The following is an 8,145-nucleotide window of genomic DNA, read 5'->3' as shown; positions in this document are numbered from 1 at the left end:
TCACAGTATCCTACTGTCATTTATTACATCAAGCATATAACTCCGGATTGACATGGATTTTTCATGCTGAAATATTTTGAAATGATATACTTTCACTAGTACTTGGTAGGCAACAGCTTTGGTTACACTTTTCTCGCCATTTTCTCTCGATTTTGATGATTTTTTGGCCATTTTCTGCAGTAAACAGCAAGCAGTTTTAAACTGTATGCAGTCTTCCAGCCTGCATTATGGGGAGTTCGTCCACTGATCATGCTATTTTCAACATCACTAAGCTTGATGGTACGAATTACTCTTATTGAAAGAGCCAGATTTGACAGGTGTTGGTGTAGAAATCATAGATCAAACCTTTGAGGTTGAGCGGGCATCCGCTTGTAACTATGCTAGATGAGGAATGGCTTGAGCTTGATGAGTTATGCAAGTCCACTATTGTATTATCTTTCATAGAACATGTTCATTACAATGTATTTGAGGAAGAATAGAGTGCATGGCAGTTGTGGGATAAAATCAAGAATCTCTATGACAAGAAAAGTCCAGTGAGTCATATGTATTGGTTGAAGTAGCTTATGGATCTGCGCATGAAGGAGAATGTGACCATGTCTGCTCACTTGAGCCAGTTCCATGCTATACTCAAGAACTTGACTTCGTAGGACATTACTTTTGCAGAGAGGATGTCACTCCTCTTTTCTTGCTTGGTACTCTTAATGAGTCATAGGATGTATTTCGCACTGCATTATGTGCCTCTACTACTACCTTGAAATTATCTGATGTTGAGAGCGCTCTTCTATAGGAAGAGGTTAACCGTAAGAATTTGGATGCCTCTCGTGTGTCGCATGCTATGACAGTTAGAGGCAGGAATGATGGATATGGAAAGCATGGCGATGGCAGTGGCCGTGGACAGGATTCTCAGAAATCTCGGTCCAAGTCTCGTGGGAAGTCACGTAGCAAATCCCGTGGTAGGAATGCAGATGTTACTTGTCACCATTGTGGGAAAAAGGGCCATATTAGGCCACAATGCCATGAATTTCGCAATGAAAGGCGCAAAGATAAGGGAAAAGACAAAGTGCCGGATAAGTTTTCTGATCGCAGCATAGTGCCTACAAAGTCCAGTGTTAAAACTGAAGAGATCAATGTTATGCAGCTTGAGGATGTTGATGATGATGATTATATCCTTGCAGCTTCTTCTAGTGCTTCACAGATGACAGAGATACACTCTATGTATGCACAGTGTTGGTTCTTGGACTCAGGTGCCTTCTTTCATGTGACAGCTTGCCGAGAGTGGTTTCATTCATATCGTATTGTTTCGGGTTTTGTGCGCTTGGGTGATGACAGCTCTCTTGATATTGTGGGCATTGGTGATGTTAGGCTGTAGTTTCCTTATGGCAGTAGTTTTGTTATGCAGGATGTACGTCATGTACCTGATTTGACATGCAGTCTCCTATCAGTTGGATAGCTTGATGATGTAGGTTATCATGTATCTTTTGGAGACTCTGCATAGAAGATCACTCGGCAGACTTGTGATTGCGAGAGATGCCAAGGCTGGTAGCCTCTATCCCTTGATTGTATCTGCTTCTTCCCTTGATCATGTTTTGTCTGTGGGTTCTATTCCACATGTATCTCTTTGGCATGCCCGTTTGGGCCATGAAGGGAATGAAAATGCTTTCTGGTTTGCAGTACTTACTGCCCCTTGATTATGCATGTTTTGATTCATGTGAGCATTGTCTTTATGGCAGGCAAACTAGGCCTACGCATAGGAAGTCTGGTAGGCCACACATGAGTGAGCCCTTGGCATTGGTACATTCGGATGTTTGTGGGCCCATGCCTTGTCAGCCTATGGGTGGTGCCAAGTATTTTGTTACTTTCATAGATAATTTTTCACGGAAAGTTTGGGATTATCCCATTAAGCTGAAATTCGATGTCTTAGTTGTGTTTCAGAGATGGCTTGCATTGGTTGAGAACTAGTATGGGTATAGACTAAAATGCCTAAGGACAAATAATGGGGGTGAGTATGTCTCACGTGCTTTTGAGAAGTTATGTGATAAGAGGGGTATTAAGCGTCAGTTGACCGCTCCCTACCCCCCCTCCCCCGAATGGTTTGGTTGAGCGGATGAATAGAACCATCCAAGAGCGTGTACGCAATATGCTTAGCCATGCAGGCCTACCATAGAGCTTTTGGGTTGAGGCAGTTAGTACAGCTGTGCATGTCATAAATAGATCACCTTCTAGTGGTTTGGATTTCCATGTTGCAGAGGAGGTATGGACTGGAAAACCTCCCTCTTATGTGCATCTCCGTGTCTTTGGATGTGAGGCATTTTGCCATGTGCCCAGGGACAAGAGAAGTAAGATGGATCCTAAGAGTGTCAAATGCATTTTCCTTGGTTATGGGGATGCAGGCGAGATGGGTTACCGTCTCTGGGATCCGCAGATGCGGAGTCATCCGTAGTCATGATATAGTCTTCCATGAAGACAAGATGCATCGGCAGTCTGAGAGAGTTGTTGAGATCCGCAGGGTCATATTTCAGGAGGAGCCGAGAGCTTCTGCACAGCTAGTATAGCTTTAGCAAATGCTCATGGTCAGGGTGTTAGACAGGCAGCCGAGCCTGCCGTGAGACAATCTACTAGAGAGACAGACGTCCACCTGATAGATTTCAGCCCTCGATGCATTATGTGTTGGTTAGAGATGCAGGAGAGCCTTTCACCTATGATGAGGCTATGCATATGGGTGACAGTCACTCCTGGGAGAGGGCTCTGCAGTCTAAGATAGACTCCTTGCATAAGAATGAGACTTGGGATTTGGTTTCCTTGCCTGAGGGCAAGAAGGCTTTGCCATGCAAGTGGGTATACAAGCTGAAAAGTACGCCTGGATACCCCAAGCCGGCATACAAGGCTAGATTGGTAGAAAAGTGTTTTAAGCAGGAGCATGGTGTGGATTTTGATGAGGTCTTTTCTCCTGTGGTTAAGATGATCACCCTGCGCTTAGTCTTGGCTTTTGTTGCTCAGCTTGACTTGGATTTATACCAGATGGATGTAAAGACGGCTTTCTTACATGGGGACTTGCATGATGAGATTTATATGGAGCAGCCTAAGGGCTTTGCAGACCTGGCAGGGAGCACCTAGTGTGCAAATTGAAGAAAAGTTTTTATGGCTTGAAGCAGGCACCTAGGGAGTGGTACCATAAGTTTGATGCCTTTATGCAGTCACAGGGCTACAGGAGGAGTGCTATGGATCTGTGTCTTTACACGAAGAAAGCTCGTAATGGTTCTTTATTGATTTTAGTACTCTATGTGGATGATATGCTGATAGCAGGGAAATCTCATGATGAGCTAGATGCTCTTAAGGCTAAACTCAAGAAGAGCTTTGAGATGAAAGATCTGGGACATGCTGCTCACATACTTGGTATGCGCATTAGATGCGACAGGCATCAGTGACTCCTCTACTTGTCATAGAGGGAGTATATTCATAAATTCCTTGAGCGCTTCCGCATGCAGGACGTAAAGCCTATTGGCTGTCCATTGCCTTCTTATGTGAAGGTATCACAAGCTGATTGTCCGCAGACAGATGAGCAGAGGGCCGAGATGGCCAAGATTCCCTATGCATCCGCAATGGGTAGTCTTATGCATGCCATGATAGCCACTCGTCCAGATATTGCCTTTGCAGTTGTTGTGGCAAGCTATGTGGCTACACCTGGCAAGAAGCATTGGGATGCTGTGAAGGGTATCATGAGGTACTTGAAGGGAACTGCGGATATGTGCATATGCTATGGCAGCCAGGATATAGGAGTCGTGGGGTACATTGACTCTAATTATGCAGGACATGTAGATAGTAGGAAGTCCACTTCCGGCTAAGTATTCACCTATACTAGAGGTGCTGTTTCTTGGATGTCGAGGGTGTAGAAATGCACGGCCCTTTCTACTACAAAGGCCAAGTATGTTGCAGCCATTGAGGCTTGCAAGGAGGCCATTTGGTTGGGTCGTTTGGTTGTTGACCTTGGTATTGATGCTATCCCTACACTGCATTCATATTCTATGAGTGCTATTCAGTTAGCCAAGAATCCGGTCTTCCATACGAAGACGAAACACATTGAGGTGAGATATCACTTCATACGTGGGGTCGTTGAGGACAAGTCTGTTGATATTGTCAAGATCTCGACTGACCAAAATCTTGCAGATCTGCTCACGAAAAGTCTCTCTACAGAGCACTTTGCCTTCCTTAGGAGGTTGATGGGCGTGGGATGAGATGACGTCTTTCCTCATCATGTTGTACATGTGTACATATTATACTGCCTTTTTATTTTTCTTTTCACTCCTCACCTACCTTTAAGTGGGAGGTTGTTGGGGGTAAAGGCACCTTCGTCTAGTCGCCCGTGTATTACTACACTGACAGTCACCGCCACTACACACTACAGGTGGCGGGCTGTGGGAGCTTTCCCTCAACCACTAAGACCCACGGACCGCTTATTGTTTCAAGCGTTCCAAGCGAGCTCTAATGGCTATCCCTCACATAGCCGATGCGCCCTCAGTCCTACGAGTGTAGTGAGCTTACCTTGATGTCGATATGAGTTGTCTCCTCTCTTTTGCATTCTGGTAGCTCCACGATCCTAGATGCTAGCTCAATCATGCTTAAGCCTCCTCCATCTCCAAGCTCCAACCACCATAGCTGCACGCGCAAGAGAAGGAAAGAGAAGAGAATAGAAGAGGAGATGGTGAAGAGCTTCACCCCCTTGATCCCTCACTTTCACTCACTCACTCCCACTCACTCTCTCCCTCACACTCACAATCACTCCCTCTCTCAAGAGCACACACAAGCAAGGAGAGGACAAGGAGAGAAGAAGAGAAGAGCTCTTATTGGGCACACACCAAAGAATGAGCTTCCATTCACTTTTTGAACTTTATATATACAAAACTTAAAATCCCATGGGCACCCATCCTTTTTTACATGACCGGCCATTGTGGCAAGGTCCCTTTTTCTAATTCCTCTTTTTTCTTCATGCCCTAGGCCTATATTCGACTATTCTTTTACAGGTGGCACATGAGGGAGCCTGGTGCTCTTTTATAAGAGTTTTTGGAGTTTTTGAGGTGCCTTTTATTTAAAGCTATGCTTTTGGCCCCAGCTTAGCTTTGGAGACTGCCTGCGTGTCCTTGCTCATTTTTCATCTTCTTTCTGTTTTTTCATTCGTCCTTTCGCCTTCTCGGCTTGGGGTTAACATTACCCCCCTTCGAGACAGGTGCCAGTCCCATGACACTCTTGTCGACTATTGGTGTTTTAAGAGGCACTTGGCAGAGCAGTCATGTGAGGGTAGGGCGATGTATCGACTCGGGTGCTTGTGGAAGCGTGGTAGTAAGGTTGGTTGGAGAAGTAATGGATAGCTAGTAGTTGACAGGGGCCTCCGAAGTCGGTGGATGGGCGCGTTGGTGGTGCTTGGAAGGACAGGGGATGGTGCTCCAGCTAAGGAGGGGGGTGTCTATCGTAGTGTGCAGTGTAAGTGGCTCAGGGTGATAGGTCTAACCATAGGCGAGTGGCCTCCCTAGGTATGTCCTACCCTTGATGGGCCCTAAGCGTGAAGTGGGGAAGCAAAAAGGGCTAGGGGGTTAGGAGTGGAGCCGGCCGATTGAAGCCACCGGGCACGTCTAACTTGACGACCCCTAGGTGCGGTGATTGTGCTTTATGTGGTGCTGAGTGCTTGTGGAAGTGAGTTGTTTTGGTTATTCCATGCATAAGGATCCGCCTGCACATTCTTCTTCTTCTTCTTTTTTTTTTTGGTATTACACTAGGAGAATGACAGCCTGTACCTAATCTTTCTTGTCTGACTGAGGCAGAGAAGGGGGTCGGATGGACTTGGTAAAAAATTGATGGCTTTGCATGTACCCTTTGAGGTTCATGCAGATGTGGAGGGAGGTGGTGGAGAGAAAGGGATGGTTGCACCTAGTAAACTGGCTGTCATTCATATCTTCTAGGAGAGCTAGGCAAAAGGAGGGAAGAAGGCTAGCTCTCATCATTAGGCGTGCCATGGGGTAGCTATCAATAGCGTTGGGATCAAAAAAGAGGGGAGGCAAGCCACACTCTTATGGGGTTGGGTCCTGCTTGAGTAATAGCTTAAGTAGCCTAAGGTAATTACAGGTAGTTATAAAGGTGGGATCGGGACAGGAGGAGAAGTTCGCGAGAAAGCGCATTATGAAATCATTTAGGCTTCCTAAGTCAAAAAGGAGGGCATGCTCGAAGGAGGCGGCGTTGGAGTTGTAGATGATGGGAAAATCCTGCCGCCCATGGAGGATGGCAACAAAATCCACACCTACCCTACGAGAATACGCCATGAATGTGGGGTCGTTCCTCTCATAGGGTAGGGTGTTGCAAAAGGCCATCTAGACGAGCATGCTAATATTGCACACTCGCCTCCTCCAAAGAGGTTGACAGTTGTAGCCTGTACAGTATGTGGTATTTCAAATACATTGTCTTGCCAAAACTCTGCTTCCTCTGTGCCCCACAGAGTGGGGGTCTTCTCTCTTTCTTCCAGCCATTTTTGGCCTAGTCAACCGCTAGTCGCGATCACCTCCTCCATTACCTTAGTTGGTAGGACCCTCAGGCTATTAGGCATGAGGAAGATGAAGGTGAAAGGGTCCTTTTCGTTTTCTTACCGTTCCCAAATCACCAGCTCCGTGTGGAATCCCACAGGGAGGTCATCGGGGCATGGTGGGAGGGGTGCGGACAGCCGCATGACTGGTTTGGATCTTAACTGTCTCTTGGTTTCTTCAACTAATTTTCTCTGTCGCTCCCTGAGCGTGGTTTGTCTGTCCGAGGGCGGGTCAATCTGTTGCTGTTCTTGATCATGTGGTGAGGGGGGTTGTGGGATTATCTCTTCATTGGTTCTCCTTATGATGAATTCAATGTTAGCCTCCTCCCCCTGCCGGTCTTCTAGTTGTGCTTCTTCCTCAAAGCCGAGTGCATTCAACTCGGGGGGTTAGGCCAGCTAATAGTAGGTACTTTCGTTGTTTTTCTAAGCCCAATCTAACCTCCGTAGGTTGGGGTGGCATCTGTAGCCCCGCAGTAGGGCCATGTGTGAGATGCTCAGTTTCTTCTGCACCACCTTTAATGACTCCTTTCCCTCTGGCCGGGTCATGTCCAGTAATGTGTTGAGGAAGGCATGTTGCTGGGCACTGAAGGCTGCCTGGGCGGCATCTGCTTTACTTTCTGCCAGGATTTTTTCTTTTTCCACCAAAGTGAGACGCCTTGCCAATGCCTTTACCCGTTTCTCGTTCTATGTGGCCCATTCCTCTGCCCTTTTGTTCATTCCGTTTATGCTCTCCCCCTGCTTCTGTGCTAGGGTTACGAGCTTCTGCTCCTGGGCTATGAGTTCTCTGCTCATATTCTCGTGCTCTTTCCTTCCTAGGTGCAGTTGATCTCACGGTCATAGACTCGATCTCTTTTTGCTGCTGCTCTCTCTCTTGTCTTCTCTCCTCTTCTTTGGCATTTAGTTCCTCCACCATTTGCTCGATGTTGGCAGTTTTCGCCTCCAGTTCCCCATGTTGCATCAAGAGGAGCTTGTATTCCTGCTGCATCTGCACCAGTTCTTGATTTTCCTCCTCAAGCCACTGTTTGTAGCTTTCTTCCATGTCTTCCTTGGCCTTTAATTCCTGCTTGAGGTCAAAGATTTGTCGTTGTTGCATGGCTATTATGCGGGTTTTCTCTAGCTAGAAGGTGGCTACTGACTCCTTTTTCGCTAACTCAGCCAACCACAGCCATTATCTTTTCCTCCTTCGTCCTCTCCAATTGGGAGAGCAGCTTGGCGACATACTCGTCATAACTGGCTGGTGGCGTCATTGTTATGTGGGTTGGGGTGGTCGAGGCCTCCACTTCGCGGATGCTTCTAGTCCTGCCTCGACTCAGCATTTGCGGCTGGCCTCTTTTGCCCCGTGGCCGTGGTTTCTATGCTCTTCCCCTTACTGATGAAATATTGCATCCAGGCCACGAAGTTGGAAACTTCCATGCTGGTGGGGATGCTAGGGGTGAGTATGGTTGGTTCGGTGGAGGGTGCTATGAGGGTGGGGATAGAATGGAGGAGGGCCTTGCCTTTGCCTTTCAGGACAGCGGGCGGCGTGACTTCTGGTACCTGTGTGCTAGAGCTAGGCCTTTCTTCCCTCAGTTGGCTCCAGG

This window comes from Lygodium microphyllum, chromosome 12 (genome assembly GCF_053477565.2).
Source record: "Lygodium microphyllum isolate KBCC chromosome 12, Lygodium_microphyllum_v1.1.10, whole genome shotgun sequence".
NCBI classification, from domain to species: Eukaryota; Viridiplantae; Streptophyta; class Polypodiopsida; order Schizaeales; family Lygodiaceae; genus Lygodium; species Lygodium microphyllum.
Note: the sequence above shows the minus strand (reverse complement) of the source record.